Below are 26,071 nucleotides of genomic sequence, written 5' to 3'. Positions count from 1 at the left end.
AGACCAAAAAAATAAAGTCTGACACTGTTTCCACTGTTCCTCATCTATTTCCCATGAAGTGATCAGACCAGATGCCATGATCTTCGTTTTCTGAATGTTGAGCTTTAAGCCAACATTTTCACTCTCCTCAAGAGGCTTTTTAATTCCTCTTCACTTTCTGCCATAAGGATGGTGTCACCTGCATATCTGAGGTTATTGATATTTCTCCCGGCAATCTTGATTCCAGCTTGTGCTTCTTCCAGTCCAGCATTTCTCATGATGTACTCTGCATAGAAGTTAAATAAGCAGGGTGACAATATACAGCCTTGATGTACTCCTTTTCCTATTTGGAACCAGTCTGTTGTTCCATGTCCAGTTCTAACTGTTGCTTCCTAGCACATAGGAAACACATAAGATGTATTGTTTGCTACTATTGTCATCACTATTACCCTTATTTCCTTTTGGCCAGACAGAGTTTGCCCTTTCCTCAGTCCTTTGGTTTGTACTGTGTTTGTCTTAGAAAAGTTGGGAAGATTCCACTGGGAACCAAGAAGTATTCTAGAAGACAAATATCTAGAGATGGCCTGTGTCTTTGGAAGTTCTAAGTCAGTAAGATTCAGTAATAGTCTAGGATGATTTTGACCAGGGTTTATCAAGAGAAAAGGAAACCAAATTCTTCAAAGCACTCCTAATATGGCGGTAACTAAGATCTAGAAGTTGGTGAAAGGCAGTTAGGTGTTTAGCTCTGTGCCTGGCTGTATTTGGAAATCTTCTAAACCCAAACCCCTTGGCATTGTGGTGATATTTTATAAGAACATCTAAGTAAGTAAAGAGAGATGTGGATGGATCTGCTGCTGCTGCTGCTGCTGCTGCTAAGTTGCTTCAGTCATGTACAATTCTGTGCGACCCCATACATGGCAGCCCACCAGGCTCCTCCGTCCCTGGGATTCCCCAGGCAAGAACACTGGAATGGGTTGTCATTTCCTTCTCCAATGCATGAAAGTGAAAAGTGAAAGTGAAGTCACTCAGTCATGTCCGACTCTTCGCAACCCCAGGGACTGCAGCCCACCATGCTCCTCCGTCCATGGGATTTTCCAGGCAAGAGGACTAGAGTGGGGTGCCATTGCCTTCTCCATGGATGGACCTAGAGACTATCAAACAAAGTGAAGTAAGTCAGAAAGAAAAACAAGTTTTGTATACTAATGCACATATGTGGATTCTAGAAAAATGATAGAGACGAGCCTATTTGCAAAGCAGAAGCAGAAACACAGGGTGTAGGGAACAAATATATGAACATCAAGGGGGAAGAGGAGGAGAATGAATTGGGAGTCTGGGACTGACATGTATACACTACTGTGTACAAAACAGAAAACGAACGAGGACCTACGGTATGATACAGGGAACTCTACTCAGCGATCTTCCAGACCCAAGGACTGAACCTGCCCCTCCTGCATCCCTTGCATTGCAGGCAGATTCTTTACCCACTGAGCCACCTGGGAAGCCTATTATAACCCAGTAGTGTTCCCCTGAAAATCATGTTGAAGCTCTAATCCCGAATGTGATAATATTTGAAGATGGAGACTGGTGAGCTACAGTTCATAAGATCACAAAGAATTGGACACGACCGAAGCAACTTAGCATGCACCTACATGCATAAACACTAAACAAAAGTGATTTTCAGAGACTAACCTGGCGCATAAAGCCAGCACCTATAAGGTTGAGACCACCATCCAACATTAGCAGGCAGTGTCCTAGGAGCTGTGTTTAGCAATGACACCACATGATAGCAGTGAAAGCCTTCAACTGACCAAGTCCTCTGGACCCCTCTCTGCTTGGTCATGGGAAATAATGCTGATCCTTTGACCTGAGCTAGTGACCCATCTGCACTGGAATTCTAGACAATTTAGGAAGGAGAGAGGAGCCTCAAGAGGTTTCTTCCTTGCTGAGACTGTGGCAAACGTGGTATCCTGTAAGTCCCCTACATACAAACCTTCAGGCTGTAAACTTACAAAGATGTGAATGGCAAGCGCATGTCCAATCACGTCAGCTGTGAGAGAAACTGCAGCTCTCTCTCCACCTCCTACTGCTGACGTTCCTTCGGCTGTGCATCTCCACCTCCTCTCCCTCCTCAATGCCAGCCCCTGAATGCCAGCTGGAACTGTACTACTGTACTTTTTAAGGTACTGTAATGTAAGATTAAAAATGGTTTCTTTATCTTTTGGGTTTGTTTGTTGTGTATTGTTTGTGTGAAACATATTATAAGCCGATTTCTGTACACTACTATATGGCTGATTGTGTTAGCTGGGTACCTAGGCTGACTTTGCTGTATTTATTGGACTTACAGACGTGCTCTCAGAACAGAACTTGTTCATATGTAGGGAACATACTGTAATATTAAATAATCTCTCTACCCCCAACGAGGTCAAAATGTTATATCAGTAATAAAAGATTTTCTTAAATAAAAAACTGAACCCTCAAAATTTCATCAGAGAATGTCTTATTTCCCAGGAAAGTCCTTCCAGAGTGGAAGGCATCAGGTGGATGTGACAAAGTCTACACTTAGAAACTGAAAAAGGTTATAGGTGAAAATAGATTGGCTTGGTGACTACACCTCAGGGGTGTTTTCTGTGATATGACAAGCATATGACACCTACGGTCCTTAATCACTGTTAAGTTCTCTGCTCTTAATTTTATACTAGTTCAAAGAATAAATATGCTCATTTGGGTTTTGATTGGCAAATCTGAAAAAGAAAGCTCTTGTTTCAGCAGGGCAAAATTTCCCCTTTTCCAAAATGCTACAAGTATCAGTGCTAGCACTGGTTGTGATAGCGTAGGCTTCTATCCCAAAATAGCTATTAAGAAGCTTGATATCAAATGGAATCAGTAGAAAAGTCATTGCTTCAATTAGCTTTATAGAAACTGTAGAGGGAGAGAGAGTGGAGGAGGCTATCCTGGTGTAGATTCAAATTCCAGTCCTGTCTGAGCATGGTCTCAGTCTTCTCTGCTGTAATAGGTTCCCTAAATGGTCATATGGAGAAGGCAATGGCACCCCACTCTAGTACTCTTGCCTGGAAAATCCCACGGACCGGGGAACCTGGTGGGCTGCAGTCCATGGGGTCGCGAAGAGTCGGACACGACTGAGCGACTTCACTTTCATTTTTCACTTTCATGCATTGGAGAAGGCAGTGGCGACCCACTCCAGTGTTCTTGCCTGGAGAATCCCAGGGATGGGGGAGCCTGGTGGGCTGCCATCTCTGGGGTCGCACAGAGTCGGACACGACTGAAGTGACTTAGCAGCAGCAGCGGCAAATGGTCGTATAAACCTTGGGAGACCATTTACCACCTGAAAAATCTCTCTTTCAGATTATGATTGTGGTGGTTTAAAAACATGACCCAAAATTCTCTGGGACCCTTCCCATCAAAAGGTGAGCTCTATGTCTCCTCCACTTGAATCTGAGCCATCTATGGTGACTTGATTGAAATCAAAGAATACCGCTTCCAAAGCTGAGTCAGGAAAGGTTATCTAGCTTCTGTTGCCTCTCTTTGGGCACTTGTTCTGGGAAAGAGAGTTACTATACAAGAAACACAACTTCTCTGAGACTACCATGCTGGAAAGGCCATATGGAGCTGCTCCCATCATCAGCCGAGATGAGCTTCTGGCTGACAGTCACGTGAGCCCCCATGGACCTCAGAGCCATCAGGCATCAAACATCAATCAGGCCATCGGATGACTCTTGCCCCAGATATTTGACTTCAACCATATGAGAAGCCCCAGGAGAACCCTTCCCAATTTCTGAGCCACAAGATAGCGAGCAAAAATTAAGTGACTGTTTTAGACTGCCACATTTTGTGGCAACTTATTCATGAATTATTGAAACAAAATAGTGATTATGGGGAAAGAGTTAATAGTTATACTGGAATGACCATCAGCGCTGCAAGCAAATGCTCTGCCAGACTGTGAGCTCTCTGAGGACAAAACCACATCCACTCTGTTCCCCCTTGTATCCTCAGGGTCAAGCCCACAGCAGATGTCCATAATAAGTTTAGAAAATGCTTTATTGCTTTTGTGCTTTAAAATAAATTAGTTTTGGTTATCTTTTTAAATCACAGAAATAAATGTTTACTAAGATTCCCTAACTGACTTCAGGTGGTAATTTTTCTGCTTATAGCTGAAATAGGCATTACAAATTAGGGCTTTGCCTAACTGCAGAGACCTTGGAACATAAACCTATATATAAGAATAAGAATAAACTGGGGTTAATTTATTGAACATTGACCTATGCTTGCTGATTAGTCAGCTTACACTCCAGCTGTAGTCCTTTGTTTATTATGAGAGCACACCCTCTTTGGTATTGATCTAAGGTACCCGGTCAGTGTGTAAATCTTCACATCCCATAGTGGGATACATACACACACAACTGAAATTTGCCTCAACACTTACAAAGTAGCCTGAGGCAGTTTGAAAAATTAAGCAAATTGTCAAATAGCTGAAGCCACTTTGAAGGAGCAAAGGCTGAAATTTCTGGATACAGCAGATGGGTAATCACCATCCTTCGTCAAGGACTTGACCCTGAGGTTACTGGCTGTGAGGAAGAAAAATGTGTCCGTTTTATGTCCTGATCTCATATTCGCCTCTTCAGGCAAGCTTCTCCCAGGAACCAAACTCTACTTTTGTCTGCATATTTACAGCCAGGACAGTGTCTCCAGACACAGCTTTGCATACGCATAGAAATATGTCACTTAGATGAGTCATTCTTGCTCATTTAGAATGACTGAGAGGATGGCCAATGAGCCAGACAACCACGGCAGAGAGGGTATCTTCACAGATGCTGCTGCCCTGATGGGTTAGTGGTCCAAATGCCGACTCCTGGTGGGGCATCCTTGAAGTTGTTTCGAGGGCGCAGGTTCCTGGCAGGAAGAGGTTCTGCTCCCACTGGAGCTCATCCAACACCCCTTCATCTCCCCATCTCCACCTCCCACAGTGCACTTCACAATCTCCTTCTGCTGTGGTCCCTCTGCCACCTGAGTGTTCAGGGTAATGGAAAGATGGCTCCAGACCAGGCCCCCATTGGGCAAATGACCCAAACTCAAAAACGCAAAACCTTCTCTGTGCCCAAGGTGGAGGCAGGGCTGCTCTACTTCACCTCCACGTCTTGCCAATTACCTTCACTCGTGCAAAGTGTCAGTGATCAGAACTACACATGCATGGAGCTGTCAGGCACAGTGAGCAAGTCCCTCTTGCTTCCAGGTAACAAGTCTCATAGGCCCTTCTCACCTGGCTGTGGGGAGGAAAGAGTATCTCCTTCCCACATCTCATAGGAGCAAGTAGTTTTCCACCAAAAACTCAATCCTTGCATCTCCAACAAATTCCACTAAGACTGTTTAGGCTGCAATAGGGAAGGGATGAGAAGATAGTTGAAGCAAAGTTGCTCCTGACCCTCTGAGATGTGTCTGGCAGCTCCTCAGGGTCTATGTAGTATTTACCTCCTACCATCTGCCATTCAAAGACAACAGGAAAAGTCCTGGATACTATTCTGCTTATTGTAAATGCCCTGGTTTACTCTCTGTATGGGTCTAGTTCTTTGTTTCCACTTTTAGACTGTTACCTCCTTGAAGACAGGCACTGTGTCTCTCTGTCCAGCATTTAACATATTGATAAATATTTCCGTGAACAGACACCAGTTAAGATTGGGGTTTCATTTACTTTGAAACCTTTACTTTCAGCTTTTATTTTAGCAGAGTTTTGATGATGCATGTTCTAGTTCTACCTACCAAGTCTGTAGGTTTTTCTGAACTTGTCCTGAGATGGAAATGGCAACTCACTCCAGTATTCTTGCCTGGAAAATCCCATGAACAGAAGTTTCTGGTGGGATAGACTCCTTTTGTCATTTTGAAATGGGATCAACGGAAACCTTAGTGTGAGCAAAGATGAATCTGTCTGACTGTGGGGATCTGGGTGTGTGTGGCTCCATAGTGGTCACAAATGTCATCCCTGGGGGTGGATTGGCCAGATGTAGACCTAGAAAGTGCCAAGGAGCTCTGGTCCTTTAGAGACAGGCTCAAAAATGGTCCAGGCACCATTTTAAATCCATATGGAAACATGTGTGAACTGGTACATGTTTCTAGAGAAGAATTTGACAACTGGTACACTGAGAACCTGAAAGTGTGCGCTTTAGATCCAGGAATTTTAATTCTAGGAATCATTCCTAAAAAATTATCAGGAATAAGACACAGATGTGTGTAAAATGATGCTCATCAATGTGTATTAATTAAATTACTATATTAATTAATACAATGGGATATTATGCAGTTGTTAGACGCCACATTGTACATAATAAAACATGGGAATGTTCATGATACATTAAGTGAAAAAACCCAGCAAGAAATAGTACTACGGTATGATCTAGTTCTATGGAGGATGTGCAGAAGATAGGAAAAAATATTAACAGGTGTTATCTCTCAGGTACAGAGAGATTTTGGATGGTTTTACTTTATTGCCTATACTTTTCTGTTTCCCATATTTTTTTCAGTAAGTGTATACTACTTTTACAATCAGAAGAAAACAATAAATAATATTTTAAACAAGAAGAAATAAAATACAGATGAACAATTAATTTATCATTTATAGCTGAAGGCAATAAGACTGAAGGAGATTTGGCCTAGAAGAGATTTGTAGGGAGGATAGAAGGATTACCAATAGGGATTACTTTGTTTTGATGATAAGGACATTCTTCTGTGATCTGGAGTTAGCTCAAGCAACATTCCAATTGTATGTGTGTTCACAGGAGAATTATGAAAAGGAGAAAGAAGATGAGGAGGAGGAATTTCCTGGGATTTAGCATGGCAATAATATTGATAGGTGAGGCTCCAGGCTAACCTCATGATAACCCTGAATTATATTTAACAGTCAATATTTATCCATGGATCACAGAGGCTAAGAGCTTGATCTCTTAATTGAGTTTGAATTGCAGTTCTATTACTATTTACCATGTGATCTTGAAAAATTGTTTTATCTGTCCGAGTCACTACCTCAGCAAATAACAACAACAATAATAACATCTACTACATATGACTGTTTTGAATATTCAGGGAGTTAAAACATATAAAGCATTGAGAACATGGTCTTGCATATAATACAAGTGTAATAAAAGTTACAATTATCATTGCAAATAAGTCCCTGTAACACACTGCAGTGGAAAACAGCAGGCTGAGTGACATAAAGTCTGAGCTGGAGGACAGATCCCACGATTTCTGAGGAGTGTGACTTGGACCAAGCACTCACATTTCAGAACCCCCTTCTCCAAGATGGCTACAGCAGTATCTGTCTTCCCTCTTTCATAACACTAGTGAGGAGTGGGAGTGAGGCACAATTATTGAAAATGCCGATGAATAGAAGGAGGCTGGAGAGTTCCTACCCATCTTTTCCCGTGAATATAGGTTTTCAGACTTCCCGGTATAGAGAACTTCAGGCTGGCTTCATTAGGATAAATCGAAGCTCTGGGATAATAACCAGGTGTCTGGTTTAATAGCTTTTAAACTCTATTCCCTGCACAGTGGAAACATCAAATGCAATGACAATAACTCATCTGTAAGAACTGGTTTAGAGAAGGCGATGGCACCCCACTCCAGTCCTCTTGCCTGGAAAATCCCATGGACAGAGGAGCCTGGTAGGCTGCGGTCCATGGGGTCGCGAAGAGTGGGACATGACTGAGCAACTTCCCTTTCACTTTTCACTTTCATGCATTGGAGAAGGAAATGGCAGCCCATTCCAGTGTTCTTGCCTGGAGAATCCCAGGGACAGGGGAGCCTGGTGGGCTGCCGTCTATGGGGTCACACAGAGTCGGACACAACTGAAGTGACTTAGCAGCAGCAAGAACTGGTTGCAGAAATATGACATTCAGAACTTTCTCCTTCATTTGTGACATGACAAACCCCAAAATATCTAAGTGCTCAACAAAAGACTTGGTTAAATGAATTTCTGTCCATATGTGCAAAGGGATGTTGTGTTAGGACACTATAGACAGAAATATATTGGAGAGGGAAATTGCTCATTATTATATAGTCAACAAAGCAGGTTCATAAAAATATAGTTTTATATATAACATGGGTGGAATATGTATGGGAAAGAAGATGAAGTTAACCTATTGAAGTCTTGCTGTACAGAAAGGGATTTAGGGAGTGGGTTATTGTTAAAAGAAATTCTCATACATCGAAGTATGATGAAGTCATTTTGGCTTGCACATGAGTTAACTGAATTTTATATTGACTAGAACAATCTGTTTGTGGCCTAGCAAACATATATTGCACACCTTCTTTAACTATTAAACAAAAGGGCACATTGACCAGAAGCAAACGTCCATGTTAAAAATAAAAATTAAATGCCTCTCTTCCTGGGAAGAATTTCTGGCACTTCTTTGATAATAAGACTCCCTTCTCAGGTGCCAAGGCCATACTGACTCTCTGTATATATGTGCTAGTGTGGTTTTTCAGTTGTTCTTTTTTTAATCTTAAAGTAACATATCCTTGATTTATTTAATGTTCTTTGTTCTTTTTGAAAACTAATTTTTATTGGAGTACAGTTGTTTTACAATCTTGAGTTAGTTTCTACTGTACAGCAAAATGAATCAGGGATACATATACAAATACCCTGCATTTTTGAATTTTCTTCCCATTTAGGTCACCACAAAGCACTGAGTTCCCTGAGCTGTACAGAAGGTACTCACTAGTTTTCTATTTTATGCATATTATCAAAAAAGAGAAAGATGATCAGTCATGTCTGACTTTTTGCAACCCCATAGACTGTAGCCCACCAGTCCTCTGGAGCCCAACAGTCTCTTCTGTCTATATATATATTTATATTTATTTATTTATTTCCCCAGTGGCTTAGGTTCAATCCCTGTGTCTCAAAGATCCCCTGGAGGAGGGCATGGCAATCCACTCCAGGATTCTTGACTGGAGAATCCCATGGACAGAGGAGCCTGGTAGGCTTCAGTACATAGGGTCACAAAGAGTCAAACATGACTGAAGCAGCTGAGCACACCCATAAACATGTATGTGTATGTGTGTGTGTGTGAGTTCCAATATAATTGATCCCACTCCCTCTTCCTCCCTTAGTTTTCATACATTTGTTCTCCATTTCTGTGTCTCTATTGCTGGTCTTCAGATAAGATCATCAATACCATCTTTTCCAGATTGCACATATATGCATTGATATACAATATTTGTTTTTCTCTTTCTAACTTGCTTCCCTCTGTATGACAGTCTCTAAGTTCATCTGTGTCTACACAAATGACCCAGTTTTGTTCCTTTTTAATGGCTGCACTGGGCTTCCCTGGTGGCTCAGCAGGTAAAGAATGTACCTGCAATGCAGGAGACCTGTGTTCAGTCCCTGGATCGGGAAGGTCCCCTGGGGAAGGGAAAGTCTATCCACTCCAGCATTCTGGTCTGGAGAATTCCATGAACTATATAGTCTGTGGGGTCGCAAAGAGTCAGACACACCTGAGCAACTCTCACTTTAATGGCTGCATAATATTCCATTGTGTATATATATGTGCCCCATCCTCCTTATCCATTCCTCTGTTGACAGAAGCTTTGGTTGCTTCCATTGACCTGGCTATTGTAAATAGTGCTGCTATGAACACTGGTATGCATGTATCTTTTTGAATTATGGTTTTCTCTGGGTATCAGTAGTGGGGTTACTGGGTTATGGTAGTTCTATTTTTAATTTTTAAGGAACCTCCATACTGGTCTTCACAGCAGCTGCATCAATTTTAATGTTCTTTGTTCTGACAAGATACAAAACTGTACTGAAAACCATGCTTCTCTGGAGCAGTTTCTCAGAGTAATCTGGGTATAATGTGGCTTCTAGGTTACAGTCCTCAGTTTGGCTCAGATAAAACTGTTTTCTATTATTACTGATTGCTTATTGATTACTTTTAGTGACCCTATAAACCAACCCTACTTACCTACAGATCTCAAAACAATTAGGAAAATCAGGTGAAGTGTAACAAAAGCTTAACAATGAAGTCCAAAACAGGTAGGAGACAAATTCTCTTTCAGCAAACAGTGTCAGAGAAATTTGTTCACTGGGGGAGAAAAGTCATAGTTATGTTACTGCAAGGATTACAGATAGATCAGATGGAGATTTCAGAAGGAAATCAGTCTTGTAAGGTGGGGTGTGTTTTACTTGAGATACTCTGTTAGAGAGCAAACAGGAGTCCAGAGTAGAAGTGCCTATTGCTTCTTCCATTATCCCATGATCTTGGAGCTCACCTAACCTCATAATGTCTTTGGAGCCAGCATAATAGAGAAGGGTCAGGAAGTGAGCAAGTCCACTAGAATACCCAGGGCATGCTCACTAGACCCTGAGACAGTATAGGAAGGAGCTTCTTAACTGTCCTAGATACTATACTGATGGAATTTCTGCCTGGCCCTCTGAATATAGAAATGCTTTAAGTTTATTTAGAAATAAGAGAGTGACTTTTCTTTCACTGGGAGAAATGACACTGTGAGATAGATTTTGGTAATTTACTCACTGGATTTTCTGGCAGTAAGGGGCAGTCTCCAGTTAGATGAGTGGGCCTTTCTCCACTGAGAGGTGTCTATCCTCTTTTTCCCTTTCAGAAGATAGCTAGAAATTCACCCTATGGAATGGAAAAGGAAGAAACTAAATGAGTTAATGAAACTGATTCCAGAATAACTGTCACACAGATTCCAAGTTTTTTAGTGTGCCCAAATGCCCCTCAGATTAAACTAAACTTTATTGATCACTACAGAAAATGTTGTGTTAATGGCCCGATTGTTTTTCCTCTCTATAGACAAGCCCTTGGCCTTGTGAATTGCCATTCTATTCCCTCTGCTAAAGAAATAGAGTCAATATCCCCAGTCTTTAAGCCTGGACTAGGCTGTATGACATGCTTCAGTTAGCAGAATGTAGTAGAAGCAATGTTGTGCTACTTCTGAGCTTTGGCTCAAGAGCCTTTTCTTGTTTCTGTTACCCTCTGTGCCCTTGTTCTTACCATAAGGACATTTTCAGGGTAACCTGCTAGAATGGGATACAAATGGAAAAGAACCAAATTACTCAGTCATCCCAGCCAAGGCCAGCCTAGATCAGCTGACAGCCAGCCTAACCTCAGATACATAAATGAGTCCAGTCAAGAGCAGAGCTGCTCACCTGAACCCCAGCTGACCCCATATATGTAAGCAATCAGTTTATTGTTGTACGCCACTGTGGCTGTGTGGTTGTCTGTGTGGTTGTCACTGTTATATATTGTTGCAACCACAGACACCCGACATAACTGCCTCAACTCACCACCTGGAAGAGGTAATGGCAACCCCTCCAATGTTCTTGCCTAAAAAATCCCATGAATGGAGGAGCCAGGTGGGCTACAGTTCATGGGGTCAAAAAGTGTTGGACACAACTAAGCATGCATGCTCATACAACCATTTAAACTTTCCAGTCATCAGTAAGGGATGCATCATTATTTCCAGTCTGCAGATGAGGAAACTGAGACATAGTGAGACTAAGTGATTTCCCCCAAATCACAAATATACTAAGACAAAGACTTTTCATATTCCAAGTCCAGGAATCTCTCCAAGGCACTACAGATGAATTGGGACAAAGCAACATATTATACATATTTTTAAAATATATGTGAATGCAGATTGACTGTCCAGGTTAAAATTCTAGACCTCTCAGGAGGGAGTAAGAAGCTAGTGTGTGAATGTATCTGTGAATCCCTGAAGACAGAAGCAAGATCAACTTGCTAGAAAGCAGCACTCAGCTAAAACCTCACAAAGCCCAGAACTACAGAAAGAAAGCATTGTGGGTCTCCTGGTTCTCCGTTATCATCACACTGGCCCTGGTGGTGGCTGCCTTTATTTTAAAATGTGGAAGTTAGAGGCAGAAGAAGATGGTGGAGGAGTAAGACAGGGAAATAACCAGCTTACCCATAAATACATCGAAAATCCATCAAGATATGCAATGACTCCTACAAAGCAACCTCTAGGCAACAGCAGAAGACCTCAGGCCTCCAGGGGGACAGGTTAAGCCCCTAGAAATGAGAACATGGGCACAAGTCACCCCAACAAGAAATCAACACAAACCATTCAACCAACCATTCCCTCCAAGGGCAAAAATCAAAAGGAAGAAGGACTATAACCCTAAAGCCTGGATAAAGGAGACCTCAAGTGGAGCAAGTTAGAAAAATGATGAAAAGACAGAGAAATATAGCACAAATGAAAGAACAAGGCAGAAACTCACAAGAGCAAATAAGCAATCTACCTGAAAGAGAACTCAGAATAATGACAGTAAAGATGTTCTAAAGACTTGAAAATAGAATGAAGAAAATGCAAGAAACATTTAACACAGTTAATACAATCACCAAGGACATAGAAGAAACAAAGAATAAGCAAACAGAGATGAATAACACAATTACTGAAATTAAAAATACTCTAGAAGGAACTAATAGCAGAATAACTGAGATAGAGGAATAGATAAGTGAGCTGCAAGATAGAATGGTAGAAATAACTGAAGAACAGAATAAAGGGAAAAAAAATGAAAAGAACTGAGACAATAGTCTCAGGCATCTTTGGGAAATATATTAAATGCACCAACATTCAAGTTATAGGGGTCCCAGAGGAAGAAGTAAAAAAGAAAGGCACTGAGAAAAATTTTGAAGAAATTATAGTTGAAAACTTCCCCAACATGGGAAATGAAACAGTCAGTCAAGTCCAAGAAGCACAGAGAGTCCCTTATAGGATAAACCCAAAGAGAAACTCATCAAAACATATTAATCAAGCTAAGAGAGATTAAGCACAAAGTAAGGATATTAAAAGCAACAAGGGAAAAGCAACAAGTAACATACAAGGGAAAACCCATAGGGTTAACAGCAGATCTTTCAGCAGAAACTCTACAGGCCAGAAGGGAATGGCAGGACATAAAAAGTACTGAAAGAGAAAAATCTACAACCAAAATTACAGTACCCAGCAAAGATCTCATTCAAAATTGATGGAGAAATCAAAAGTTTTACAGACAAGCAGAAGTTAAGAGAATTTAGCACCACCAAACCATCTTGAAATAATGCTAACAGGACTTATATAGCCAGTAAACACAAAAGAAAGAAAAGAACTACAAAAACAAACCCAAAACAATCAAGAAAATGCCAATAGGAGCATATGTATCAATAAACATAAATGGATTAAATGCACCAACCAAAAGATACAAACTGACTGAATGGATACAAAAACAAGACCATATATATACTTCCTACAAGAGATCCACTTCAGATCTAGAGACTCATACAGATGGAAAGTAAAAGGATAGAAAAATATATTCCATGTGAAAGGAAAACAAAAGAAAGCCAGAGAGGCAATCCTTATTTCAGACAAAATAGACTTTAAAATAAAGAATATTCTAAGAGACAAAGGACAGTACATAATCAAGGGATCAATCCAAGGAGAAGACATAACAATTGTAAATATTTATGCATGCAACATAGCAGTACCTCAGTACATAAGGCAAACACTAACAGGCATAAGAGAGGAAATTGACACTAACATAATAATGATGGGGGACTTTAACACTCCAGTTACACCAGTGGACAGATCATCAAAACAGAATCAATAAGGAAACACAAGCCTTATATGAAACATTAGTCCAAATGGACCTAATTGATATCTTCAGAACTTTCCATCCAAATGCAGAACACACTTTCCTCTCAAGTGCACATAGAACTTTCTCCAAGATAGGCCACATCTTGGGCCACAAATTAAGCCTCAGTAAATTTAAGAAATCTGAAACCGTTTCAAGTATCTTCTCTGACCACAAAGCTATGAGACTAGATATCAACTACAGCGGAAAAAAAAAAAAAAAAAAAAACTGAAAAACACTAAGTCATGGAGATTAAACAATACAATACTAAATAACAAAGATTTTACTGAATAAATAAGAAGGGAAATCAAAAATTCCTAGAAAAAAAATATCAATGAAAATACAACAACCAAAAGTCTATGGAATTCAGCAAAAGCAGTTCTAAGAGGGAAGTGTATAGTGATACAATCATACCTCAAGAAACAGGAAAAGCATTGAATAGAAAATTTAACTACATCTAAGCAGCTGGAAAAAGAAGAACAAGAAAGTCCCAAAGTCAGCAGAAGGAAAGAAATCATAAAGATCAGAGCAGAAATAAGTAAAAAAAGAAATGAAGGAAACACTAGCAAAGATTAATAAAACTAAAAGCTGGTTCTTTGAGAAGATAAACAAAATTGACAAACCAATAGCCAGACTCATCAAGAAAAAAAGGGAGAAAAATCAAATTAACAAAATTAGAAATGAAAAAGGAGAGGTTACAACAGACAACACAGACATTCAAAGGATCATAAGAGAATATTATGAGCAACTATATACTAACAAAATGGACAGCCTAGAGGAAATGGACAGATTCTTAGAAAAGTTCAACCTCCCAAGACTGAACCAGGACGAAATAGAAATCATAAACAACTCAATTACGAACACCAAAATAGAAACTGTGATAAAAAAAAAAGTCTCCCAAAAAACAAAAGCCATGGGCCAGATGACTTCACAGGAAATTCTAGCAAACATTTAAAGAAGAGTTAATGCCTATTTTTCTGAAACTCTTCCAAAAATTGCAGAGGAGGGAACACTTCCAAACTCATTCTATGAGGCCACAATCACCCTGATACCAAAACCAGGCAAAAATAACACATACAAAAAGAAAATTCCAACTGATGAACATAGATGAAAAAGTCCTCAACAAAATTCTAGCAAACAGAATTCATTAAAACGCTGATCAAGTCAGATTTATTCCAGGCATGCAAGGATTCTTCAATATACTCAATCAATCAATCAATGTGATACACCATATAATAAACTGAAAGATAAAAACCATATGATTATCTCAATATATGTAAAAAGCCTTTGACAAAATTCAGCACCAATTTATGATTTAAAAAATGGGCATAGAAGGAAACTACCTCAATATAGTAAAGGCCATAAATGATAAGCCCACAGCAAACATTATTCTTAACAGTGAAAAATTAAAAGCATTCCCTCTAAGATCAGGAACAAGTCAAGGGTGTCCACTCTCATCACTATTATTCAACATAGTTTTGGAAGTCCTAGCTATGGTAATTACAGAAGAAAAAAAAATAAATTTAGATCAGAAAAGAAGTAAAACTCTCACTGTTTGCAGATGACATGATACTATATGTAGAAAACCCAAAAGAAACTACCAGAAAATTGCTAGTGTTAATCAGTGAATTCAGCAAAGTCACAGGATACAAGGTCAATATACAGAAATTACTTGCATTCATATATAATAACAATGAAAAATCAGAAAGTGAAATTAAGGAATCAATCCCATTCACCATTGCAACAAAAATAATTAAATATCTAGGAATAAACCTAAGGAGACAAAAGACCTATATATAGAAAATTATAAGACACTGATGAAAGAAATCAAAGATGACATAAACAAATGGAAAGATATTCCATGTTCCTGGGTAGGAAGAATCAATATTGTGAAAATGACTATACTACCAAATGCAATCTACAGATTCAATATGACCCCTATCAAATTACCAATGGCATTCTTCACAGAACTAGAACAAAAAATTTCACAATTCATATTGAAATGCAAAAGACCCTGAATAGCCAAAGCAGTCTTGAGAAAGAAGAATGGAGCTGGAGGAAACAACCTTCCTGACTTCAGACTATACTATAAAGCTACAGTCATCAAGACAGTAGGGTACTGGTATAAAAACAGAAATATAGACCAACGGAACAAGATAAAGAAACCAGATATGGGTACCTTATTTTTGACAAAGGAGGCAAGAATATACAATGGACAAAGTTAAGCCTCTTCAATAAGTGGTGCTGGGAAAACTGGACAGCTATGTGCAAAAGAATGAAATTAGGATGAAATGAAACATTTCCTAATGCCATACACAAAGATAAACTCAAAATGGATTAAAGACCTAAATGTAAGATCAGAAACTATAAAAACCTTAGAGGAAAGCATAGGAAGAACATTTGATGACATAAATCAAAGCAAGATCTTCTATGACCCGCCTCCTAGAGTAATGGAAATAAAAACAAAAATAAAGTGGAACCTAAGCTTTTGCACAGCAAAGGAAACTACAAACAAGGTGAAAAGACAAACCTCAGAATGGGAGAAAATAATAACAAATGAAACAACTGACAAATAATTAATTTCCAAAATATACACGCAGCTCATACAGCTCAATACCAGAATAACAAACAGGCCAACAAACAACCCAATCAAAAAGTGAGAAAAGGACCTAAAAAGACATTTCTCCAAAGGAGACATACAGATGGCTAATAAACACATGAAAATATGCTCAACATCACTCATTAGTATTAGAGAAATGCAAATAAAACCACAATGAGATATCACCTCACACTAGTCAGAATGGCAATCATCAAAAAGTCTACAAACAATAAATGCTGGAGAGGGTGTGGAGAATGTAAATTGATACAGCCACTATGGAAGACAGTACAGAGATTCCTTAGAAAGTTAGGAACAAAACCACCATATGACCCAGCGATCCCACTCCTAGGCATATGCCCTGAGGATACTTCAACTGAAAAAGACACATGTACCCCAGTGTTCATTGCAGCACTATTTACAATAGCTAGAACATGGAAGCAACCTAGATGTCCATCAACAGATGAATGGATAAAGAAGCTGTGGTACATATAAACAATGGAATATTACTCAGCCATCAAAAGGAACACATTTGAGTCAGTTCTAAAGAGGTTGATGAACCTAGAGCCTATTATACAGAGTGAAGTAAGTCAGAAAGAGAAATATAAATATATACTGACACATGTAAATGGAATCTAAAAAGATGACACTGATGAATTTATTTTCAAGGCAGCAATGGAGAAACAGACATAGAGAACCAACCTATGGACATGAGGGGAGGGGAGGAGGGTGAGATGTATGGAGAGCGTAACATGGAAACTTACAATACCATATGTAAAATAGATAGCTAATGGGAATTTTCTATATGATTCAGGGAACCTAACGTGTGTTCTGTGACAATCTAGAAGGGTGGGGTGGGGAGGGAGATGGAAGGAAGGTTCAGGAGGGACGGGACACAGTTGCACCTATGAATGATTCTTGTTGATGTATGACAGAAAACCACAAAATTCTGTAAAGCAATTATCCTTCAATTTAAAAAATTCTGGACCTTTCATTTACTAGTTTTAGACCTTTTTTTTTTTTTTTTTTTTTTTTTGCAGATTTCTTAGTATTATGAAGTCACAGAATTTATTTCTGTAAAATGGGAATTGTATGATCTGTCTTGAAAGTAATTCATTCCTCACAAATTAATGACTGATGACTAGGTCCCAAATACTGTTTTTAAGTCCTGGATATCCATTATTGATGGAAAGTGCAAAGGTCCAAAGGCAGTAATATAGTTGGCAAATTTGAAGAATCATCTAAACTTCAGGAAAAAAGAGAGGATCTCGGTTTACATAGAACATAGAACATTTTGGCCAGAAATTTGAAAGAAGAAGGATTTCTCTTGCTAAGATTTCTAACTAAATTCCTCTATTTGGAATTAGGATTAGGAGATTAGTGCTTGAGAGCATTCTGGGATATCAGCACAAAGAGCAACAGAATGCCATCCCTTCAGTCTTTCTAAGAGATTCATTTGTGGGAAAACCCATGAAAATTCCCATGCTCTGAGAAGAGCTAAACTTTCTGCTATAGAGGATATTTCTCAAAGACCTACGTCAACAGATGAATCAATGAAATATTCCTGCCCTGCTTCCTGCCCTCTAGAATTCTAGAATGCTAGAATTTTTCCAAATAAATTTTGGAAAAGGAATACCTTAGATAGCTGCCCCCACCCCAAATTAAATGACTGTGCTATACTAGAGGCATAGAGCTTCAAAATGTAAGTTATTCTGAATTATAAAAGGTAAAATTATATAGTTTCTCACACCCAATTTTTATTTATTTTTTTTTAATTATAGGATAATTGCTTTACAGAATTTTGTTGTTTTCTGTCAAACCTCAACTTGCACACCCAATTTTGAAGTCTTAGATCTTATACTTTACTTAAAACCCATGTTGGCTTTTATAATTTTTCCTTATAAAATAAGATAAAATGTACTATCCCATCCTTTCTATAGAAGAGATGGATAGCTCTCCACCAAAATTTGTGCTCCCTACTTATCTGAAAAGCAACTTCCCACAAAGAGACTATATTTCCCAGAGTCCTCTGCATGGAGGCAATGGATGTCCTTTCCAGATTCAATTATCTTCTCTATTTTTCTCTCTTTGTTTGCTATCTAAATTGCAAAGGTCTCTAAACTTCTTCCTCTCTGGGGAGGGAGAAGCACAGAATGGGACTCCTGGGTGTTACCTTCAAGGCTATCTGCTGACCAAGGATACTTGCATTATACTACTATGTGGGCAAGAAATAAATGTCTATTATCTGAACCACTGATATTTGGGGCTTATTTGAAATAGCAGCTAATATTCCCTCAGTTAATACAAAATCACCCCTAGCAAACCACAAAATGACACAAGCCAAAAAGCAATGTCTAGGTTTTAAAAAACTAACTTTAGGAAAAATGGATTCACATTGTGGCAACATGCAGAATTAATGCTATATTAATTAGAGGGTGTAGAAGTAGAATCCTTCCTAAAATAGCATTGCATAAAGGTGTACCTTAAGGAGTCTGAGTAAAGAGAATCTTTAGGTTTGACACAATGTTTCCTAGTTTTATACAAAAGAAGAGTCAACTAGTCAGATAGGGGTCTAAGCTGTAGGGAGACATCACAGCCTGTTTCCGTCCCATACCCTTGTTGATCCCGAAAGATCTCCTTTGTTTATCACAATCATCATTGCTGTTGGAAAGTTTTATTGAGCTTGCTTTTTTCTAACAGGTGTGAATTGCATGGATTCTATTTCCTAATATGAATGTAGTGTCATTTGATATTTTCACGTAAAGAGAGTTACCGCACAGCATGGCTTCTGAAGCTAACATTAACTTGTTCTTCATGAGTCCACTAACACTGTAAACTGCAATCAGAACTTTGATTTGGTTGGTGCTGTGAAGCCTTATGAGCTCAATGATTTCCTTAGTTCAGTTTTTTTCTTGCCATAAACTTACCCTCAACAAAAAGCATAGACATTTTTAGAGCTGTATGCTAATGGATGCTGGGTCCAAAGGATTTCCGTAACTCAACCAGGATCATTAACAAAGCACACAAAGAGTCAGCTCTGCATCTTTTGCCATTAAAAAAAAAAATTATCAAAGACAATGGTTTCCATTCAGAAATTCTCCATGGTGAGAGATCAACAATATGATCACAGTGAGCCCATATTCCAAAAACTATCACATTGGATGTTTAAGATCTTCAGTGTACTTACTCCAGCTAAAGCAGAAAATTCTTCATTAAGCTGAATGAAATATTATAAACCCATTGAGGCCATCAATAGAGGAATGGGTAAGTAAATTATGGTATTATATATTGGGATACTGGTGTACCATACTGCAATTTTGTATGAATTTGTTGCATCTGACCAGATGTGCAAATTTCACAAACATAATACCGAGTAAAAGAAACCCAGACAAAACATTACATAATTTATTACATTTTTATATGATGTTAAAAAATAATACAAATTAATTTATTGTGTTAAAGGTTAGAACAGTGGTCAGGTCAGAGGAAGATACAGACAGACTCCTAGGGAAATGGCAATGTTCTGTTTTCATACCTTGGCTCTCATTTCCTAAGAGTATTGAGCAGTTAAAAAAAAATCACTGAACCATATTTAGTAAATTTATATATAAATGCTATATTCAATAAGCAACAAAAATCAAACAACACACTTAATGACCCTTGTAGAGATCTCTCAAAGTTGAGAGATCTCAGGTAATGAATCAGGTCTCAGGTAATGAATGAGCTCTCAGATACTCCCCATATACTGTTGAAAAAAATTGCATCTTGAGTTTTGTCATATGTCATCTTTACATTCAACCAGGTTAAAACCATTTTACAAAAATGGAGTTTATGCAAATGTTTTTGAAATTGGAATCCTCTTCTTCCTTCACATCTATTACAGTTTTCTTTTGTTTTGTAAGCAAACATCACATTTAAAGTGGTTACTAAGGTTCAAACATGGTCTGTGTTTCATAGATAATGCATGGAAGCAAAACCAGTCCTTGCTTGACAGTATGAAGCAGTCATGACATTTATAAGCTCAAAGAAGTCAATACTGCGAATAAAATGTTATCTCTAACACCCTAGTGGGGCTGGGAGGCCACCAAGGCTTGGCCCTCAACCCAGTGCTTCTGTCATGCTTTTTCTTTGAGTTTACACTTGTGACACAACTGAGTCACAAAAGTGTAAATGTAACATTTTAAAGCTATGTTATTTCACCATCACTTCCAGCATGTTTACCAACATCTTGGTATGGTTACAATCATATCCATCTGGCATTGATACTGCACTTTTGGTTTTTACTGCTGGAAGTATTGCTACATAACATGTTCAGTTCAGTTCAGTTGCTTAGTTGTGTCCGACTCTGCGACCCCATGAATTGCAGCACGCCAGGCCTCCCTGTCCACCACCAACTCCCGGAGTTCACCCGGACTCACGTCCTTCGAGTCAGTGATGCCATCCAGCCATCTCATTCTCTGTTGCCCCCTTCTCCTCCTGCCCCCAATCCCTCCCAGCATCAGTCTTTTCCAATGACTCAACTCTTTGCATGAAGTAGCCAAAGTACTGGAGTTTCAGCTTTAGCATCATTCCTTCCAAAGAAATCCCAGGGTTGATCTCCTTCAGAATGGACTGGTTGGATCTCCGTGCAGTTCAAGGGACTCTCAAGAGTCTTCTCCAACACCACACTTCAAAAGCATCAATTCTTCGATGCTCAGCCTTCTTCACAGTCCAACTCTCACATCCATACGTGACCACAGGAAAAACCATAGCCTTGACTAGATGGAGCTTAGTCGGCAGAGTAATGTCTCTGCTTTTGAATATACTATCTAGGTTGATCATAACTTTTCTTCCAAGGAGTAAGCGTCTTTTAATTTCATGGCTGCAATCACCATCTGCAGTGATTTTGGAGCCTAAAAAAATAAAATCTGACACTGTTTCCACTGTTTCCCCATCTATTTCCCATGAAGTGATGGGACCAGATGCCATGATCTTCGTTTTCTGAATGTTGAGCTTTAAGCCAACTTTTTCACTCTCCTCTTTCACTTTCATCAAGAGGCTTTTTAGTTCATCTTCACCTTCTGCCATAAGGGTGGTGTCATCTATATATATGAGGTTATTGATATTTCTCCTGGTAATCTTGATTCCAGCTTGTGTTTCTTCCAGTCCAGCGTTTCTCATGATGTACTCTGCATAGAAGTTAAATAAGCAGGGTGACAATGTACAGCCTTGACGTACTCCTTTTCCTATTTGGAATCAGTCTGTTGTTCCATGTCCAGTTCTAACAGTTGCTTCCTGACCTGCATATAGATTTCTCAAGAGGCAAGTCAGGTGCTCTGGTATTCCCATCTCTTTCAGAATTTTCCACATTTTATTGTGATCCACACAGTCAAAGGCTTTGGCATAGTCAATAGAGCAGAAATAGATGTTTTGCTGGAACTCTCTTGCTTTTTGAATGATCCAGTAGATGTTGGCAATTTGATCTCTGGTTCCTCTGCCTTTTCTAAAACCAGCTTGAACATCAGGAAGTTCATGGTTCACGTATTGCTAAAGCCTGGCTTGGAGAATTTTGAGTATTACTTTACTAGCATGTGAGATGAGCGCAATTGTGCCATAGTTTGAGCATTCTTTGGCATTGCCTTTCTTTGGGATTGGAATGAAAACTGACCTTTTCCAGTCCTGTGGCCACTGCTGAATTTTCCAAATTGGCTGGCATATTGAGTGCAGCACTTTCACAGCATCATCTTTCAGTATTTGAAAGAGCTCAACTGGAATTCCATCACCTCCACTAGCTTTGTTCATAGTGATGCTTTCTAAGGCACACTTGACTTCACACCCTCCTGTTAAAAACATAGCAGCTTTATTTTTTTGCTTTTGGTTTTGTGGATCAGGAATTCAGGAATAGCTCAGCTGGGCAGTTATTTCTTAGGGTCTCTCAGGCAGCTGCAATCAGGTGATAGCTGGGTTACAGTTATCTGAAAGTTCAGCTGGGCTGGATATCCAAGCTGCTTCACTCAAATGGCTGGCCACTGGGACATGCTGTCAGCTAGGCTCAGCTAGGACTGGTAACCAGAGCACTTACATGTGCCTCCTCAGCATGACGGTCTCTGGGTACAGTAAGTCTCCTACATAAAAACCTTCAAGTTGAGAACTTACAAAGGTGTGACTGTGTGTTTGCATGTCCAAGTACATAAACTGGAGCTAGATATGCAAGAGGACAACCTCACTGAACTCCTTGCTGTGGAAGATAAGGTTACTAGTGAAGATCTGATGGAATTGGACCCCAGAGAAAGGACAAAGAGAGACAAGAGGAAGGAGAATTAACCAAGGAGATTCAATATGCAGGAAATGGCAATGGGATTTTCTTTATTTGAGGAGGCATTGTTGGTTTTTGAGGCTTAGGACCCAAATGTAAAAGGGTACATGAAGTTTGCAGCAGTTGTTCAGAGTACAGTCCAATGCTACCATGTCATCTATGATGAGAAAAAAAGAACTACTACGCAGACATCTCTGGGACATTTTTTCAAGAGAGTAGATAGAATTGAACCCAGCAAGGAACCAGAATCTATGCCATCAGTGTCAGGCATGAGTAAAAGGGCAGTCGCCCTCTGCCTCCTACTGTTGATGGTCTGTTAGCTCTGTCATCTCCCACCTTCTCTCCCGCCTCCAGTCAGCAACTCTTCTTGCCTGTCCAATCAGTGCCAGCCCCTGTATGGCAGCTGTTGTATTGGATTACTGTACTTTCCAAGGTACTGTACTGTAAGATTAAAAACATACCTTTATTTTTTGTATTTGTTTTTTATATGTTTGTATGAAAAGTATTATAAGTCATTACAGTACTATATAGAAAATCGTGTTAGTTGGGTACCTAAGCTAACTTTGTTGGACTTAAGAATGTGCTCTTGAAGTCATTCATATGCAGGGGACTTACTCTGTTATCTTGATTTTCTTTCTTTTTTGTAATTAATTTATTTTAATTCAAATATGATTTCTTTAGAATATTATGGTGATTTTTGCCATATATGGACATGAATCACCCATGGGTACACATGTGTCTCCCCACCCTGAACCCCTCTCTGACCTCCCTCCCCACCCCATCCATCTGGGTTGTCCCAGAGCATTGGCTTTGAGTGCACTGCTTCATGCATTGAACTTACACTGGTCATCTATTTTACATATAGTAATATTCATGGTTCAATGCTATTGTCTCAAATCATCCCACCCTCGCCTTCTCCCAGAGTCCAAAGTCTAAAGTCTGTTCTTTACATCTGTGTCTCTTTTTCTGCCTTTCATATAGGATCTTCATTACCATCTTTCTAAATTCCATATATATGTGTTAATATACTGCATTGGTGTTTCTCTTTCTGACTTACTTCACTCTGTATAATAGGCTCCAGTTTCATCCTCATTAGAACTGATTCAAATGCATTCTTTTTAATAGCTGAGTAATATTTCATCGTGTATAGGTACTACAGCTTTCCTATACATTCATCTGCTGATGGACATCTAGGTTGCTTCCATGTCCTAGATATTGTAAACAGTGCTGCGATGAACATTGGGGTACACATGTCTCTTTCAATTCTGGTTTCCTTGAAGTGTATACTCACCAGTGGGATTGCTGGGACATATGGCAGTTCTATTTCCAGTTTTTTAAGGAATCTCCACACTCTTCTCCATAGTGGCTGTACCAGTTTTCATCCCCATCATTAATGCAAAAGGGTTCCCTTTTCTCTGCACCCTCTCCAGCATTTATTGTTTGCAGACTTTTTGACGGCAGACATTCTGACCAGCATGAGATAATACTTCATTGTGGTTTTGATTTGCATTTCTCTAATAATGAGCAATGTTGAGCATCTTTTCATGTGTTTATTAGCCATCTGTATGTCTTCTTTTGAGAAATGTCTGTTTAATTCTTTTGCCCACTTTTTGATTAGGTTGTTTGTTTTTCTGGTATTGAGCTGCATGAGCTGCTTGTATATTTTGGAGATTAATTCTTTGTCAGTTGTTTCATTTGCTATTATTTTCTCTCAGTCTGAAAGCTGCCTTTTCACCCTGCTTATAGTTTGCTTCATTGTGCAAAGCTTTTAAGTTCAATTACATCCCATTTGTTTATTTTGGTTTTTATTTTCATTACTCTGGGGGGTGGGTCATAGATTATCTTGCTGTGATTTATGTCAGAGAGTGTTCTGCTATGTTTGCTTCTAAGAGTTTTATAGTTTCTGGCCTTAGATTTAGATCTTTAATCCATTTTGAGTTTATTTTTGTGTATAATGTTAGAAAGTGTTCTAGTTTCATTCTTTTACAGGGGTTGACCAGTTTTGCCAGCACCACTTGTTTACGAGATTGTCTTTTCTTTATTGTCTATTTTTGCCTCCTTTGTCAAAAATAAGATGCCCATAGGTGCATGGATTTATCTCTGGGCTTTCTATTTTGTTCCATTCATCTATATTCCTGTCTTTGTGCCAGTACCATACTGTATTGATGACTGTACCTTTGTAGTATAGTCTGAAGTCAGGAAGTTTGATTTCTCCAGTTCCATTCTTCTTTCTCAAGATGGCTTTGGCTATTTGAGGGTTTTTTGTGTTTCCATACAAATTGTGAAATTATTTGTTATAATTCTGTGAAAATTACCATTGCTAGCTTGATAGGGGTTGCACTGAATCTATAGATGGCTTTGAGTAGTATATTCATTTTCACTATATTGATTCTTCCAATTCATGAACATGGTATATGTCTCCATCTATTTGTGTCATCTTTGATTTTCTTCATCAGCGCTTTATAGTGTTCTATATATAGGTCTTTTGTTTCTGTAGGTAAATTTATTCCAAAGTATTTTATTCTTCTCATGCAGTGGTGAATGGGATTGTACCCTTAATTTCTCTTTCTGTTTTTTCATTGTTCATGTATAGGAATGCAAGGGATTTCTGAGTCTTAATTTTATGTCTTGAAACTTTGCTATATTCATTGATTAGCTCTGATAATTTTCCGGTGGTATCTTTAGGGTTTTCTATGTAGAGGATCATGTCACTAAAAACAGTGAGCATTTTATTCTTCTTTTCCAATCTAGATTCCTTTTATTTCTTTTGCTTCTCTGATTGCTGTGGCTAGGACTTCCAAAACTATGTTGAATAGTAGTGGTGAGAGTGAGCACCTTTGTCTTGTTCCTGATTTTAGAGGAAATGCTTTCAATTTTTCACCATTGAAGATAATGTTTGCTGTGGGTTTGCCATATATGGCTTTTATTGTGTTGAACTATGGTCCTTCTATACCTGCTATCTGTAGAGTTTTTATCATAAATGGGTGCTGAATTTTTTCAAAATCTTTCTCTGCATCTATTGAGATAATCATATGGTTTTTATCTTTCAATTTGTTAATATGGTGTATCAAATTGATTGATTTGAGAATATTGAAGAATCCTTGCATCTCTAGAATAAAGTCCACTTGGTCATGATGTATGATCTTTTAGTATGTTGTTGGATTCTGTTTGCTTGAATTTTATTGAGGATTTTTCTATCTATGTTCATCAGTGTTATTGGCTGGTAGTTTTTCTTTCTTTCTTTCTTTCTTTCTTTCTTTCTTTCTTTCTTTCCTTCTTTCCTTCTTTCCTTCTTTCCTTCTTTCCTTCCTTCCTTCCTTCCTTCCTTCCTTCCTTCCTTCTTTTCTTTCTTCCTTCCTTCCTTCTTTTCTTTCTTTCTTCCTTTCTTTCCTTCCTTTCTTTCCTTCCTTCCTTTCCTTCCTTCTTTTCTTTCTTTCTTCCTTCCTTTCCTTCCTTCCTTTCCTTCCTTCCTTTCCTTCCTTCCTTTCCTTCCTTTCCTTTCCTTCCTTCCTTTCCTTCCTTTCCTTTCCTTCCTTTCCTTTCCTTCCTT

Source organism: Oryx dammah, unplaced genomic scaffold, assembly GCF_014754425.2.
Source record: "Oryx dammah isolate SB20612 unplaced genomic scaffold, SCBI_Odam_1.1 HiC_scaffold_10, whole genome shotgun sequence".
In the NCBI taxonomy this organism is placed as follows: domain Eukaryota; kingdom Metazoa; phylum Chordata; class Mammalia; order Artiodactyla; family Bovidae; genus Oryx; species Oryx dammah.
Note: the sequence above shows the minus strand (reverse complement) of the source record.